A 19,176-nucleotide genomic window follows, 5' to 3' on the forward strand; every position below is an offset into this window, starting at 1 on the left:
AAAAGCAACGCGGCCGGCTACGAACTGGCCGCTACCCGATGGCCGGGGTTAACGAGCATGAAATAACGAGTGTGACGTCGTGTGAAAAGTGAAGATGCCACCCTTCCCTTTTACCCTTTTGGATTCTGCGTTTCATGATCTACCGCTTTTTACCTTCCTCCTTTTCTTTTTCTTTTTTTTTTCTTTGTTTGATCGCGTCGTATTATTAGAGAAATTTAATTCTAAACGTCATGTTCGTGAAATGATTTTGTCATATATGGTCCACTCGAACCTTCTCCGAGTATTATCAAAAGCAGACATTACTTTCCCAGTATGTTCCTAAATAATGTCAGTCGTGATCACTGATCGTTCTACATTCTTCCACAATCATTTCCAAGCGTTCATTTATCCATGTCGCGTAAGTTTTATGTTCCTCTTGCAAGACATAAACTTTATCCAGAATTCGATTACGATGCACTCCGAAGAAATTTCCTTTTGTGTGAATAAATCAATCTTCTCTTAGCTCGTTCTTTCAACACGAAATTTCTTTGTTCGCGTGCCCAGCATTTCCAACCGAAAATTATATTACATTTTGTTCTCATTACTCGTTGTTTTAGCATCGAATATATCCTCAAACGCGTGCGACAGTGATACATCGTTAAAACGCGTCCTCTGAAGACATGATTTTACAGTTGGGGACAACAATAAGTGAACAGATAGCGGAAATGAAATATGCAATTTAGCGGATAAACAGATTTTGTATTTGTATTTTATATTTTTAATTCTATCCTTGAAAATATGAATTTGTATAAAAATTTGTATAAAGATACGCTGATAATAAATAAGATTCAAGTATATAACGCCAATACTAATTCCATTAAACCTGATTGATACCTGTTTCTGCTACTTGTCCCCTTATTTTTTCTCCTCGACTGTATATTTTTCTTCAACGTTTCTCATACTCGTTTTGTCTTCGTTTCTCGTTTCACGATCGCGTTTCAGCCATTAAAGTAGTCGTTTTTCCGCGAGATACGCTCCACATTACCAAAAGCAGTCGTTCAAAGGACACGGCTCATCAGAGAGCGGAACAATAGTCGCAAAAGTCTTGATGAATAACGCGAAACCAAATGGACGACCTGATTAACTCGAGTTAACCGCTTGATGCGAGATTCCTCGACGAAATTTCCGTGAAACTCGAGAGCACACCGCGTCACGCGAGCTTCTCCTCGAGGGGTTTCGAGGGATCAGGAAATGAGTTGAAGTTTTGAGAGTTCTTGGCACGTGTTGTGAATATCCCGTCTATCCGGATGACTGTAACATCGCGTTCGAGTTGTCGAATTCTGAAGAATATTTGAAGGATATCCTTTGCGAGTTGGTTTAGTTTAGGGTGTTTTTTATGTTATTCTTGTTTCTTTGTTTTATTAGTATATGAGCAACATGCTGGTGTTATAACTGTTATTTATGTCATATTTTTTCTATAAATGCGTCGAGAAGTTTATATTATGATATATGTAATGAAATTGAGAAACACGGAGACCTGGAAATGAGCTACAGTTCTGAAAAGGAAAGATCGTGAATAGCCCAAACGTGAAAAATAGTCAAAAGTATTACGTACTTTCTTAGCTGCGATAACTCAGGTTTAAGAGAACAAACCGCCCTTCAACGTGAAAGTTCCTTCCTAAACTTGTACTTTCCATTTCAATACGAGTATGACATCTCGTGTATTCTACTCCATGTTAATTGATACATTACTGAATAAATTTTGTGTATCCTGCCTATAACACTGGAGTCGTAATACGCATATATGTACAATATATATAGTTTATCAATTTGATCGTGAACACACTAAATACTATTCCTCCTGATGTTAAAGTTTGGAAAAACGGACTAAAAGACGTAGCATGGAGAAAGTCTCTGAATAAACGCGCACCTTGATATATATCGTTCCATTAAATCGCAATTGTAGAGGATAAGTCATAAATAGGTAATAAACGTGGATCAAAGGTAGAACGAAGATTAAACGAGAACGCTATCAGCATTGGCACTTTAATCTCGCGTAATTTAAAACGAAGGCGACCGAGATGATTTCCTGTGCCGGGCGGTCATCGATTGAAAAGGTGACAACGTTTGCGAATTATCGAAATTGCCTGATGCAACCGGAACGACTGACTCGCGTGCAGGAACTTTTTGAAATCGATTCCACTAGCGGTGGAATTCGAACGTTACGCGCTGATTCGTCGTTTCGCGGTGGTTAGTTTGTTCCGGTTTGAGAATTATCGAAATCGATCGGACCGTGTTCCGCGTCGATTTTCAAAGAGTATCGCGTCCGCGTAAATTTGGAAGAAATTTGAAACCACTTCGCTAATATAAACTTGTTATCATAAATCATTCATTTTATCTTCCAAGTTTAAAGTGAAATTCTTTTAGCTATTTCTTAGTTTGCAATGGGCAACAGTTGTTGGCTAACGCTATTCTTAATATTATCTTCATAAAATTAAAATATATTAGATGTCCATTTTACATCAGATATCCACTCAAAATCAGAATACTCGAATTGAAAATGATTACTTTTACTGTATGGCGTACTTTGTTCTCTATTTCTATTGTATTCTTTTATGAATCAGAGTAAATTTTGTCTCTTAATATAGGAGATAAGTAGAAGTCAATGGAAACGCATTATGCATGGAATTATGCTCAACCGAGCAGCATAGACGACATCGCGTAATCTACGTAGAATGAACATGATCTTTCAATTAATACCGTAGAATATAATAGAGAATTATTCGATGGATCGATCGAAATTCCTTCTAGTACTATTCTGTATACGATACACCTCCCGAAACATAGAATTTCATTGATTTTTACATAATTAAAAAGACTTCACTTCACCAATCCGTTCATTATTTTATTAATTTATACATTCGAGAAATAATACGCACAATACGAATTTTATTTTTATGTAATATTTAAAATTAATTTATATGTAAAGTGATTTTAAATAAATAATTTTAATTGTTTGATGTATGGAGATATTTTCATTTTACACTTTTGTTGGTTAAACTTCTTGTTTAAATATCGAGTAGCGACGGGAAATATGTTAAATTAACGTATAATTGTACGTATATTTCTTATTTGAACGTCGGATGGCAATGGTAAATACGGAAAATATGGGCACAAAATATATTTTAGCAAATGTGTCGTCCATTGTGTCGTCAATGCAGTTATTTTCATAAAAAAAACACGTATTTATAATAAGATATAAATATATACAAATACATATACCAAATAGATATACTCGATTCTTCCATAAAAAATATGGTTTTCCAAGAGCTTAGTTTAAAACAATGGAACTTGTCATTAGACTAATTTTGTAACAGAAAAATGGAAAACTTAATAGAAGAATGGCAAACATTGATTAATTACTAATAGATAACTACTTATTCTTACTTAGTGTTTAATTGTTTCATCAAATAACCGAACAGATGTTCAAATAGAATCGTGAAACATAGATTATTTTTAGAAATTATCTCTAAATCGTTATTACTTTCTATCAACGTTCTCCTTTTAACACATTAATAATTCTCTTTGCCGTGTCCAGGCTCTTTTAATAGAGCGTCTAATAAGCTTTACTGCGGATTTCAATTTAATTAAAACAGAGACGCTTAAGACGCGTTCACATCGTGTATATTATTAATCTCGGACCAAAGCGAAGCAGCTCGACGGAAAAGTTTTATCGTTTGAGCCTTCTAGCAGTTTCACAGTTTTACGCTGATTTACGTCGTACCACTCTCGGACTAAAGGAAAAAAAATTTATTTTAACACTGCCACACTATTTGTTCTATATTAATTATCATAATTTTTGGCCTAGAAAATCATAAAATATGTTTGTTTAATGCTGTTATTATCTATCGAATGTAGCGACTCTTATTTAAAAAATTTAATTCGTGGAAGAAAATTTTCTATTAATAAATTATTCCTGATCACGGTTGTGCACAAATCTAAGTATTAGGTTGTCCGAAAAGTGTCTTTCTTTTACAGACACATCTTTTACAACGATGCATCTTTATACAACGATATATCTTTATTTTGATAAAACAAAATGGATCATATGTAATTCGATAAAATAATATAAAATGGAAAATGTTGTGCATCCATTATTTCCTTATAAAACGAAAGAAACTTTTCGGGCGATCTAATATATATATCAATGACGCAAATATAAAACTTGCAAAAAAACTCTATTCACGTTTTCAATTAACAAGCTCCAATTCTCAATTTCTCTCGTGCTCCATTTTATTTTCCGAAACGGAAATAAAAGCCCACAACGTATTACAACCTTCAATTGAAAGTCTCTATAACACTAACGAGTTTTCTGTTCATTTCTAATCCTCGCAACGCAAATTGTAACTCCTTAGACCCTATGTTTACTGATTATTAAAATAATAAGATATATCATGAATTTTTTAATACTATATTTTTATAATATAATGTCCTAATTAATTAATACTAATAAAATTTGCTCACTACAACATAGAAAGTGTTACGAATTATCGTTTAAAAATAGCTACAATTGCTTTATTTTCTACTACGATAAATCATACACCAGAAGTGACAGGCATATAATCTCAAAACTAGTCAATGAATTACATTCTCACGTAATTCTTGTAACTACTGTAATAGAGTATCAAATTTCTCCAATATCGACATAAAAATCGGAAAAATGTACAATGCAAAGTATGACTTCAACGAGAGCGTAAAACCAGATCAGAATATATAAAAACTGAGATTATAAATCTATTTGAGAGTACGTCGACTTCAATGTAGTTCGTGATACAATAAATTAACAACCATCTGAGGATATTCCCATCTCATTCAAAGTTCAAAACCCGGCTATGCAGTAAAAATTTGTGACAGTATACCATGATGCTGGACACTAAATAACGTGCAGTATCGTACGTGTCAACATAAAATACTCAATAAAATAAAATTCGTCGATAGAGTATAGTACTTACTTCCTTTGCCTTTGTGCCATCTCCTTAATCAAATTTACGACAGTTTCTCGTATCGTATACGTACCAAGTCTTTTTAGGTATTTTAGGTATCCATTCGAGAGTAAAACTATGGCGAATTTACTCTGGAAAGTATCTCTCACTAGCGGACGACTGTCCGTACCACTGTCTGGAGAAAAATATTCGGCGGATCGGGTTGTCGGGCCGGGATTCGAATCCGAACCTTCCGCTTGCTTGGGCGGATGCTTGTTAATTAAGCCATCCAGGTCGTCGGCGAGTATTTCCTCCCAAACTCTTAAGACTCGTAATAGCTGACGCTGTCAACTTGGATAGTGACGTGGGTAGTCGTTATCTAATGTCCACTAACGAGAAAAATAATCTCGAGAGCAACTTCAAATAGACACGTACCTTATCATTTGAAGTTCCCCGTTCCAAGTCCAATGTCACCGAGTCTGGCTGCACCAAAGTCAGAGGTACGGTGTTCACCAAAATCGGACCGTGTCGCGATACGATATGGTCCGCGAGACTGCCTGAACGTTCACGAATGAGCGTGTCTGCTTATCGGGGCGATGATTCATTGCGGTTATCTCGGCGTGCAGCAGTTCCAGAGCAAGCGAGTGAGTTAGAGAGAGAGAGAGAGAGAGGGGGGGGGAGAGAGAGAGAGAACTAGACCAACGGTGTAAGGAAAATGGGGTGCTCGTTCGCGAAGTAGAGCGGAGAAGCTCGCTTCGGTGTCAGAGTCGGGTTAACCGAATTCAAAATTATTACGGTCTGCTTTAACTCTCTCTCTTTATCTCTCTTTCTCTTTCTCTTTCCCTTTCTCTTTCTCTATGAACGTATCCATCCTGTGCTCGCACCATCAAACAGAGATGCTAGAGCGACGAGGAAGCGAAGACTGGCCGACGAAGACGGGGTAACTTCGAGATGGAAATGATGCAAAAGGCGAGAAGATAGGCAGGACGAAACGTATGTGCAAAGTTTATTATGATCCAGCAGCGTGTTTCGTGGTGCTAATTACAAACTCGATGTTGGAACGAGAAAGTTCTCAAGATGCGATAGAAGAGAAGGCAGGGAGGGGGACGAAAGATCGAAGATGCGGCAGAGTAGATTTGTGCTGGGATGATAATTGAAGGCAGTGGCTGATGCTTTTCTGGTGATTGAAAATTGATCCTAGGATATAGTTTGCGTGGCAATGTAGATACTATGAAGCGTGATGTTGTGCGGTTAGGGTCGTAATGGGTTGTTTTGTGAAGATAAATTTAATTCTCTTGGTAGTTTAACGTGTTCACTGCTAATCAAATTTTCAGTAAATAATATGTTGGATAGTAGCGATTGATTATTACGTAGTCTATGTCTGTCTTATAAAATTTTGTCTGTGCATTTTTATTAAAAAGAGTTCCATGCAATTTTCTGTTTCTCCTTTACGATTTTTAATACCTCTGAATAGAATGATTAACGAATAATAAAAATGTGAGATGTAATGGATTGTATAATATCTTTAAGGATCTTTGTCACTGTGACAGTAGATCTGTATTCCCACTTACCTATAGTGTCATTGACTAATGAGTATGTAGGTTACTTCACATACTAAGTTTGCTTTCACATTCATGATTCCAGCAGTACATAATGCCATCACGTTAAGAGGCTTGTGAATTCTGTTCTGTAATCGTGTTACGGTCAAGTGGTCAATGAGAACGGCAAACAAAATGTTATCGGCTAGAAGTTTCCCACAATGCTCAGAATTGTTAGAGTATTGATGACGCAAACACACAATCGCAATACAATAAAAATCTACAATTTAGATAGAACTGCGAGTAATAAAAATCCATAATATAATATTTCCACTAATATTCGAAAATTATTCTGTACAATTGACTAATTATACACGTTCAATGCGCACAATTAGAGGAAAAGAATTTCACATAAATATTCTTTCCAAATTCTCCTCTTTTTTCCTCTGTTATACGATTCAGCGAAACAAAAAGTTTACAAAAGCAACGAAACCATAACAATGTAACGCGTTTCTTTTCACTTCCTCCACTTACGTGTTCTCAAACCGGGGTAACAGGCGTGTTCATTTAATTTCGACCTAGTTTCAATTTGCATTGGCCTGGTGGAACGACGAAAAGGGAGAGCCATATTTTCGTACTTTCCCGTTACGAAATCCTCACACGTCGTTCCGCAACAATGGGTATGATTTAAACAAAACGCACGGGAAGCCCGACGGTAACGGAAAAAAAGAGAAAAGAACTGGTAAACCGTTCGAGTTCTTTTCATTCTCTTTTTTTTTCCTCCCCAGGGAAATTCAATAGGAATAATCCTATAATTGCCTGCCGCTGCTTCTACATTCGAATCGCGCTTGCGGATCGTGATATCGTGCGGTGGATTTAAAGTATGTGCCATGGCAGGACGTACAAACCCGCAGGATATTTCTGACACTGATTAAACCTGTTCGTTACGGTTACGGATCGTCATCTACCGACGAAACTGGAGACTGTCGAGCTCGAGAGATAGCGTTGAATCATTTTCTCATGTCGATCGATGACAGACCGTCCGATTGTGACCAATCAACGCTTGTTAATAACGACGCTCTTGGCACGTTTATCTGATTCGAACCGCCACTGAATGGAGGTTGTAATGGCGTTAATAAGTACGACATATACACTACGTCGATCGTATAGAGTCGAGCTTGTCGTATATCATATCGTATTTCATAATACGTAGTAACTTTACAGTCGAATTACGTCCCACTTACAGACTCGGGTTTAGGATAGCGAGCAAAAAGGTAATAGAGCTTTAGAAATAAGGCGATTGGAAAATTAATTAGAATACTGCATGAAATGTATATGAAATAAATAGAAAATGGTAGGCTGCATGGAAACGGTAATATCGCTAGATTCGAGTTGAGTATCTTTTAATAATCAGTGTTATATGGTATAACGTAAGTATGCCATATAATAGGATCGATAATTAGTGATCATAGTAATGAGACGAGTAATGATTAATAGTCCTAGTCAAATAATATCAAATAAACTCGAATCTGAAAGATAGAACCAAGAATTATAGGTCAAACTAAACTCTTTTGTAAATATAGGCTCTTTATTGAATAGAACGTGGCTCTATGTTACAAGGCAAACAGGTTAACTATACTCCACTGCCTACTGGAAAAAATAAAATGCTGCATATGTAGCCCTGGATGTCAGTGTATCATTCGGCATCGCTATATTTGATGCTTTAATTTAGGTTCTGCCTATATCGCAGAGGCTACTATAAACGATGGGGTATTTTCAGGTTATGTATGGACGTTGGTGAAATATTGTTTTTCCGTAACTTCGTTTCGTATGTTCGTTTCGAACGTTGACAGAGAAAAAAGAATGGAGAGAATATAAAAGGGCCATTTTTCTTCGGTACAAATGTTGGTAAATCAAAGTGTATTGCAGTGTATTGGATAATAGCAATCTGAATGTTTAATCAGGACATTTCAGACAAGTACAAATACGAAGCTGTTAATTTGTGCAGTGCATTTGATTTCGAATGAGTTTGGATTTCAAAATGCAGAAAAGAATGGTAATAAAAATCGAAAGATACAAATCATTACGCAAACATCGAGACGCTAGAGTTTAATATAGTATCCACTATTTTTAATAATATTTAATATCGAAATTGGATGAAAAACAATGATACAAAACGACAAGTAGAGTTATCGTTTCAAATAAACTAACCTTTTTATCCATTTTATTTTTCTAATTCAATTAACCTTAGTAAATTCCACAATTTAATCTAAATTTGATTTTACAACTTTATTCTATAAATCCTAAACATATTTTATTATTTTCTTTTACCAATATCACTAATTAAAATTTCATAATTTAACTCAAACAGCGTAACACGCGATTCCACATTTCATCACAAAAAGAAAATTTAATTCTACGTTCCAACGACAAGATTTAACGCGTCACGCATTCTTTGAATCATTTTTAATCGTATCTTATATTTCTATCCTTAAGAAAATTTACTTAAGTTTAAGCAAAAGCAAAGATATTTTAAAAATATAAGAAACCATTTTCTCGATTGAAACGAAAGCGTGATTATAATATGAAAAATTCGAGGATGACAGCGGAATGACTATGTTATTCTACAAAGTCTCGTGAAGTCCAGATTTTTATTGCACTTTTATCTCTTCCACTTTCAACCATATTGCTCGCACACATATTTCAAAATACAATCTTCCTACGTTCGCGATCTGCTTCCGTTATCATAAACAAAGGATGCTGTTTGTAACGTGAGAAACGGCATTCTTATCGCGACTACGCCACCTCGATGATTACTATGCGATGAAACAGCGCGTCGCCTGCAATACGGCAGGATAATTACAATGAAAATTAATATTACGCCCCGAAAGCAACGAGACGACCGTTGAAACAAGAAGAAGCAGCTGTTCGAAGGAAGGAAGATGAATCTGGAATCCATTTGAAACCATTAGTTTTCTTCTCCGCGACGGTTAACCGAGTTTATATCAATTTGATCACTTTATCCGCGTATTTCCCGAAAGAAATTTTGTAGAATTTTCTCTGTGTCCAATTACATGGCATAACGAGGTGTGACGTGAAACTTCAAAGTTGCGAAATGGGATAAAATGAGACAGAATAAAAATTTCCGATGTTTTTATTTTTAAGAGGAAGAATATAATCAGTTCCAAAAGTCTAAATACAACCCTTAAATGTGGGATAACATAAGTTAGTTATAATAATACTTTCGATATGAAATTATACAATTTATTATATATAATAACACGATTTACTATATAAAAAGGAAATCTTTATTTTTAATTTCTCTTGATAAGTTCGGGCAGTGTATAAAGACTTTTCAAATTGACTTTTTGATTGATCGAGTTTTTATGAAAATATAATGACGTTGGTACATGTACAAAGTGAATTGAATATTAAACAATATTATAATTGAATCTAAAATTTATAGAAACATTTGGATTGTATAACACTATGAATATTTTTTGACGAGTATATTCTATAATACGTAAAAATAAAGCATAAATTTGACCTCTAGAAATACAAAATCTACTATACTTTTCTTATTCTGAAGAATAATAAAGATCTATTCCTATAAAAGGAGTGTAAATAAATTTTGTGTCTTTTTTTTCTTTCTTAAAAGTTCTTTCAGTATCATATAAGTAAAAGAAACGCGATATTCTATATTTTCTTTATTGTGGAGAATAGCAAGAGCAATGTTATGCTATAAAAAAAGAGTGTAAATAAATCCTATTTCTTTCTTTCTTTGTTAAAAAACCTTTCATTATTATATGTGTAAAAGGAATCGGAATTCTTTTCTGTTAATAACTCAGGAAATATCTCGTATATTCTAGACTATGCTTTATGGTAGTTGGAAGTGTATTATACATGCTATTAAAAATCTTGCAATCCAAGCATTTTCAGGTTATACGATACTCCAGAACGCAAAACTTGAGAATACCTCCATACTTCGTTACATGCTTTTAAAGCTTTGTAATAAAATAAGTTGGAGTTCTTGTTACTCCGTTACGACTATAACAAATGTTTCAAATCGACTCTCCGTAAAAAATCCAATGATTAAAGCAATATAAAAACACGCGTTTATATTTAAAATTGCAGAAACAATTTGCCATGTGAGAACTGTAATAATCGAGTCAACTAAAAAATCACATTGATCAATATCAAAATTAAGAAAGAAAAAAAGTAATTATATCTTTCAAAATTTAGCTTGGAATTTACTATTGTTCGTGTCCCCGTATTTATTTGCGATAAATGTACTTATGAAAATCCATTGTTTTTATTTCTTGAATGTTGAAAATTAAAAATAAAGTTGAATAGAAATGAAACATTTGAAATTAGATTGTCATTAAATTTGGAGAATTAGAGAAATTATAATTGACCAGTTTGAATTTTAAATGAGAATTGTAGATCCAAATTCGTTATAGCGTAATTATATACATACCTAATTAAAGACTGCTCGTTAATTAGTTAATTATTGCAGTAATGCCCGAAAATTCGAGCGTGGTCTCAAAATTTGCATATCCCGACGATGTAAATACGACACAGTGCTTTTTACGTTAACGAACGAGTTTCACAGGGATACTATTATATTTACCCTTGGAATGCCAATATTTCAACAGCGCTATCTCAGCAATTTCTGCAGAATGCAAACAGTAGGAATAAACCGTGGAACAACAAATCCCTGTTTTATTAAATTTCTCCTCGAAGAATCGGCCAATGTTTTCTTATTAAACGATCGAATTATTTCGATCGAATGCAAACATCGCTTGTAAGCACAGTAAGCACTATGGAAGAAGAAGGATTTATATTCGATCTATGTAGTTTGATAAATGCTCGGACATCTGTACGTTTCTATTAATGGGTTACCTATTGCGTTATTACAGTGTTAATTAATGAACCGCGTATTGACCAGCAAATTATTGTTCATTAATCCTCATGAATTTAAGCTTGTTATTTCTATCCCATTTATAAATAATATCACTGCGTTTACGGATCCCTATATCGTGTGTATGTATGTTCTCCGGTTATATTATATAAATCGTATTCAGAAAGAGAGAGAGAGAGAGAGAGAGAGAGAGAGAGAGAGAGAGAGCGAGAGAGAGACATTTGCGTCATTAAACGTGTGTAGATGATGTGCGTGCATCTAATTGACGTGTGAATTAGCGCCAGATTTATGCCAAAGCATACTTCCATTGGACCGCCGATCATGTAATTTCGATGGACTTTTAAAGTATTAACGACATGCGTAATTATTACAGTCATCCTTCATTAGCGCGCGGTAATTATTTCACGTGTATTTTATACCCGATGATGAAAATTACTTGAATGGTATTCGGTTGTACAACAGAAATATAATTAGAAATTACGAATCTTTGTGTAAATGTGTCTGAATGGTAGAAAGTTTAAAGTTATTCAAAGCATTGCGAAAGAGTTATGATCGATGAAACACGTTTATTGGCGAAACATGGACTTGACCCAATAATTTTATATAACAATGCGACTATGTTGTGTGAATGAGACGAATACATTTGGACAAGATCTTACAAGGGAAACGCTTGCTTTATTAAATAATTGTAGATGTTTCTCTTTAATTCTCTTGTTTCGAGGATTACACTTGTTTTTAATCATGATCTTTATGCTTTTATTTACGTTTTCCATTTTTATGATGGCTATTCTAAAGAAATCTTCTTCTGGTATCCGATACCACTTTCCAAGATGGAGGAGTCAGGATCAGTACGCAACGAGTGCATCCGGTAATTAATTCTGTCCCTTTATTCGCTCTACCTGCGCCGTTTCCATTGCTTTCAATGCTTGAACCCACCGATTAATCACGATCGGTTGGGAGAAGGCGATGAAAAATATGTCGGGGATGGGACTATGACATTCATTGCTTGACGAAACGATGACGAACGAGTTTCAAGCAATCGAATCGCGTTCGTGATACGTAGAAATGTTGTGAACGGATTATTGTGCTCAGAATTTGTGTTACTTAGTTAATAAAGCGATTATGAGTGTGCAGGATTAAGGACTGTGAAAAAGATATTGAAATGGATACATGAAACATGATGTAATAACGAACGTGGAAAATTATACTTGTATTTATTCTATTATTACAAACTTCGATATTTATTAGAGTATTAAGAATGTTGGAGTATCAGACGTAATCCCATATAATCTGCAAATTATTACAATTACAATAAACAAGCTACATTTAATATGTAAAAACAAACAAATAATATTATATGGCAGCAAAATTTACTTGAAAAATGTGATAATGGAATGCACTTAAAAAATAACATTTTTCATACAGTATGCCATAATTATATGTAACTGTAGCTTAGAAAGTAGTAAACGTACAATATGGATAGAGATGAGATATGGATGATAGGAACATCAACATCAAAGAATGAAATATACATACTATACCTATACTAGACTACTAACTATGATATAGCAGACTCAAAACGTATTCCAAGAAGTCCGTTTTCCATTAATACACCTTCCTCTCATTAAACAACCCCGAAATGAACTTCTCCATTTTCCGTGTAATAAGGTCAACGAGCGGTTTGTTAAATCCCAGCAGCATTAACATTTAACAAAGGTGGCCGTGCGCTGGCCGACCAAGTATGCTCGAGAAGGCACCTCGAACGATCGTGAAAAACTTTCGGCCAAGTTCCCACGAGTTCCCTAAGTACAGGACTAATGCAGCCTCGCGTAACATCGCTGATGTCATAATCGAAACTTCTTGCCTACTGCTGAAGAACGAAGAACTCTTTAAATTCACGATCACGCAGATGTTCCTGGCCAGATCGTCGCGACACCGCAGTTGTAGAAACGTTAAGTGGCATTAGGAAACTTTGGATCACACTTTACGATTATTTTTACAGAGGAATTGCAATTTCAAGGCTCTTTTCCTTCGCCATTCCCTCAGACCCGGAACATCGTTCCAGCGTTTTTCTTGTCTAGGTTAATGACAATTGAGAACGAATCGATTCAAGGCACGATCAATATGAGTCGCATTCGGCCTTAACGTGACGATAAAAAAATTTTAGTGGCGATTGAGAGGCAAACTTTGCCTCTCAATTTTGTTCTCGATTGTCCGTTAGCATGTAATTAAAATGGAATTGGCTGGTTTGCGTATATCGCTAATGGCGGAGAAGTAGACGGTAAAAATTGTTTGCTTGTTAATTTTGTTCTTCGTAGTGTTACGTTTGGGAATCTCTATTACATTTTGCACATATTGAAAATATTGAAATATTTACAACAGCGAACAAAAGAAGGTTTGGAATTGCTAAGCAATTTGTTCGTGTATATGCACGTGTTAGTAATTTTTGTGCAAGATACTTTTTAACGTGTTGCTGACGAGCAGCTGAAACATATATTATATTCATTCATTGTTCTTGTCAGACATACACAACTCTATTTTGTAAAATTATGGTGCAAAGGTACCATCTATATTTAAACTTTCTTTTGTCGTCTACTGTACGTCAAATAAAATTCTCAGCACGTGATTCTACATATTGAAAGTTAATATTAAAAGCTGCCGTGTATTCAGGTAATTGAAATTGCACATAATAACAATAGCTTCCAGTGACATTTTACTCATACAACGTCAATGTATATTCATAAAAAGGAAAAGAAACAAAAATCGGAATGTACATTATTAGCGTATAGGATTTAGATTGCACGACGATATTCATTTTGTTAATTTCCACGAGTGAGACATGAAAAAAACATGAGAACGGCCGTTGAAATCGAGAGGAAATATTTTCAGGATTAAAAGCCGTATATCACACACAGTGAATATATTTCTGTTACTGTGTACGGTATTTTCTATTTCAATTAGCGCAGAATTACCGAGACACTTTATTACACAAAAATAACGGATTCTTAAGCAAAATCAAATGGAAAGAGCGATGAAGATGACGATGAATTTAATATCATTTCGATATGGAGTGTTTAATAAAGCGCGCGTTAGCGAGCTTTTAATAAACTCGAAAAATAATCTTCTAAGTAGTTGAGTCGGTCTTAATTCAGCCCGAATCCTTTGGTATACGCTTTATAACGGAGATTACTTGGACCTTTAAAACACCGTTTGACGCAAAATAATATTAAAATCGATAATTCGTCCTGTGAAGATACTATTATGCTGCATTTCTTTGAGATGGGAAATTCAGTGTTTGATGAACTCGAAAAGGATGAAACAATTCGTTCGATGCAATAAAGGCTAATTGTTTTTGATCGAACTATTTTTATATTTGTTATGTAGAATATGAAATTGGAGAGTTTCCTGGAAAAGCACTTCATAAGGTAAAATAGTAGATCGAGTAATTTTTTTTATTTACCAGTTGTAACTTTTAGTTCTAGTTTTTAAATATTAGCTACACACATTTGACATTATAATTTCAATGACTCTTAGAAAATTTCGCCTTCCTTATATTTAGAAAGTAAAGAAAAATTTCATTAGGGGAAAATGTACACATTCGATTTTGATGAATTTCTGATTTTTATATCATTTGGTAGCTAGAAATAAGAATTTTGTCATGAAATAATTATAGAAGGCGATAGCTTGATGGATTTAAGGATATTAGTCTTTCGAAAATGAATGATAAATTCAAAGTCTTTTGTAAGAAACGAATAATGTTAGTTTCTATCTAATTATCAAAAGGATTACAAAAAAAAAAAAATAATTTTAATAGTTTAATATCGATTTCTGAAATTGCTCTGTAAAACACGAGAAATACGACTTATCATGTTTTTCATTTGTGATTCTAATTAACGCACGTCTCATCCATTTTTTCTTAGTTTTTGATCAAGCTTCAGTACGCAGTTCCTTCGCATCGCTAACAAACTTCAAACGCGTCCCAGAACGTAGTACACGCTAATGTCCCTATCGGTCATCCCTCGATCGAAACGCTTTAATCCCATGAATCGGGCAACGTTCCCTTCCGATCCAGTTACATTTTAATTACAGTGATCGAGGAAAAACCATATCGAGAAGATAGGTCGAAGGAGGTCTATCGCGTAGCTCGTTGTCCTATTTACACCGACCAGTAATTATGTCGGCAAAACTTGATAAAATTGGCCACTTTAGCCGTTCGACGAGTCGATGATCGAAGGCCAGATGAAAAGTCGTTCACGAGGTCCAACCGGGCCAGCAACTCTTCGAAACTATCCATCGAAGCAGCTTTTCTGTCGCGCAACCCGCCTTCACCCGTTTCCAAAGTCGTCGACGTTTGAAACTGTGACACAACGCTCGCAGAATTCTCTATTCTTACTCTACCGACACCAGATAGCCATCCTGACCCTTTCACGACCATCTTCGACGAACCCTCTTTCACTCTGTGACACGCAAAAAGGACTTTCTTTCTTCCTTTCGATCTCTTCTTTTATCTACTCTCCATCCTTCTTCCCTTTCATCCGGCTTCGTTCATTCTTCCACACATTTCACGAATGTTACTATATTCCATCTCATGTCCCTTCCCATGCAATACTATTCGTCTCACCTTCACACGCAAGAAGGACCTCCTTTCTTCCTTTCGATCTTCCCTTTCATCTTCTCTTCTCTATTCTCTTCCCCTTTTCATCCACCTCCGTTCATTCTTCCCTATTTCCTGCGACTATTACTATATTCGATCTCGTCTCTCTTTCCAGGCAATACCATTCGTTTCACCTTCTTTATTCCTTCCAGTCGGATTATACAGGGGTGGAAGCTGGTCTAAGCATAGCGAGACCATGTATACGAGGTTGTAAATAATAAAAAATGAACCACTTCCGAAAATGAGTCGTGCGCAACCCCTACCGGTGGCCCTTTGTCGCACGACACTTGTCTCCTCGTTTGAGTCCTTTGCTATTATGCGTCTCTCCGGTGCCAGTACTTTTTTTCTCTGCCAGCCTTCTAGTTCTTTTTCATTCTCTCCTGTCTCCTTTCTTTCTCTGTTCCATGTTCCTTCGTGCTTGCTGATATCGCTGTTTCTGGGTTTCCGATTCGATTCTCTTCGTTTTCAGAGTGGAACAGAGAAAGATACCTCTTCAACGAACTCTTGCCTGTATGATCAATTGCGTAATACTGCGTGTACGCGTAAAAATGTTTTTGAAATTCTAATTGGGAGGCTAATGGAATTTAAATTGGGAGTTTACGCATTTTGTTTGTTTTATAGTATCATTAGGTTTTTCTTTATTTTGCGAAGGAAGATAATTTCGTTGAGTGTTCTAACGTGAATTCACAATAATCAGAGAGATTTCATTCATGAAATGAATAAAATTGTTAAATAATAAAATATTTGTTTGGTAAAAAAAGATATTATTTAGTTCTTTCTTCGAAAAAATATGTACAAAAGAAAAACGAAGAGCTAAAGAGATATACGTCTGTTTCCATTTTTCTGCAACGTATGACTCGTTCCTAGAGTTTCTTTTAACGGATGAGATCTTTCAAAGTGCCTTGGCTAAATTCCGATTTATTGAACATATTATACAATACTATGTGCTTTATTAATTTTACCATTGTATCGCTATTTTATCTGTAGAACGAAATCGATTTATTTTATAATCGATCATTTTATAATTAATGTTTTATAATTTGTTTCCTATTTTCCTATCTTTCTATCTTTTAGTGAAATTTCAAATTCCTTTATTGTATTGTAGAATATTTTTATACTCGCTTGAAAATGAAATAAACGTCGGATGGAAAGTTTCTCAGCGAGGCGTCTTTCTGTTCTTCGACCGCAACTCTCTGGCATTTCCTGTCTCGTATTCTCTATTTCCTTTTCTCTTCTTTTTTTTTTCTCGAATTCAGGAAACTTTCCTTGCGTTTTGAATTACAGAAATGCATTCTAAATTGCGTGTCCTGGCTGGCACAGAGAAAAGGAGCCACGAGAAACGTAGCACTTTCGAGAATGAGTTGTGCTCATCTCTCGCCAGCCGTTCCTCGAACATTTGTCTTGTAATTTGAGTCGCTCGGTGTACCATGTTTTTCCGTATCCGTTACTTCCGACGATTGTCTCCATCGATAAACGTATTAAACTAGCTTTCAGCTTAATTAATCGGTGATTCAATTTTCTGTTCTTCCGAGATCGTTATATGTTCCTTTACGTACTTCAACAAACTCATAGATATTATTTCTTTACGTTATGTTAATCTGGGTAGTATTCCTAATTTTTAGTGACAACTAGTAGCCAATAAGATAATTTGATACCATACATACACGTAACATAGTTAATGCTAGTTTCGTATTAATAACTTATATTACACGTAACATTTTCTCGTCAAAAAATGCTTCAGACAAGTAAACTGTTTGTAACAGCAGAAAAAATAAATACCATTTAATTTATATACAGTTCTCTCTCCTTTGACTGCAGCGATCGCCTGATATTCTATTATAAACAACGCAATAAGCATCAATTAAGACACAAATTCCATCAAAGAGAGCTGGAATACGAAAACAGCTGAATTGTCTTTCTATTTGCCTGCTTACTTTAAGCTTCTGTGCTTACTACGCGTATTAACTTCAAATGTTTCGTACAAAGTCTGTTTTATATTCTTCATTACTCGCCATTATTTTGCGGAAGTTCTGCTAGTTTTTCCGTCGATCCAATAAGATCATTTTGATATGAAAGCACCGCCAATACAAAGAAATGAAAGGAGAGAGAGAAAGGAGAAACAGCGTTTCCCCGTATGCAACCTCGTCGACGTTCCATCGAGAGGATACGCTCCTGAACGACATTTCACGACTCAGAGAGGGAAAAAGGAATAATAAAAAATGAACCACTTCCGAAAATGAGTCGCGCACGTCTGTAGCCGTCAAGGCTTTGCAACACGATACTTGTTTCGTCGTTTGAATCCTCCAGCGGTGTTTCAACCCCTTTTCAACCCTCTTCTTTCCCCTTTCTTCGGCAAACACCGCTAAAAGAGAAACGAAATTCGGCAACGCTTCTTTCGTATCTCATTCTTTTTTTTCTCTATCTTTTTTTTCAGATACGATGTCACGGTACGATTCTCTGTTTCCGCCCCCTTCCTTTTTTTCTGACTCGGTATCTATCTTTTTATTTCCCCATTGACTTTTAACATGTTGTAGGTAAAAACATGCTCCGGTTGAAATCTGGGTTAAGCCACGTCGTTCACGATTAAAAATATCGGTACGAACAGAAGTTGCTTAATTACCGGGAAAATGACAGAGTAGCGTCAACGCCGAGCTTCGTACTTTTAACGTTTCGTTTTTAACTCGCCAGCTACTAATTAATGGCCGACCGTCTGCTTTACGTCGCTTCTATGAGAGCAATTAACGGAATCTTCAAAATAATTTTGAGTCATTTTTTGTACGCTGTTCGATATAAGTTAATTACATAGATGAGTTTCAGATACATTAAAAATTTATAGGGTAAGAGCTCCTCGTAAAAAATTCATTCGGGAGATAGGTTGTTACTTCATAAAGTTAAATGAATGTTAAATAAACGCTTTGCAAGCGTTCACATATTTCATTCTTTTAGATGAGACCAGTTTTTAAATTTAATATTATCGTTAACGTATTTAATATTAAATTATTTTTTGCTTGATTTTAGAACGAAATATATATTTTCGCTGTATCCATAAATATTTTTTAAACATACGTTCCTTTCTCAAACATTTCACGGATTTAGTTTTGA

The sequence above is a fragment of the Bombus impatiens genome, unplaced genomic scaffold, assembly GCF_000188095.3.
Source record: "Bombus impatiens unplaced genomic scaffold, BIMP_2.2 scf_0248, whole genome shotgun sequence".
Classification (NCBI taxonomy): domain Eukaryota; kingdom Metazoa; phylum Arthropoda; class Insecta; order Hymenoptera; family Apidae; genus Bombus; species Bombus impatiens.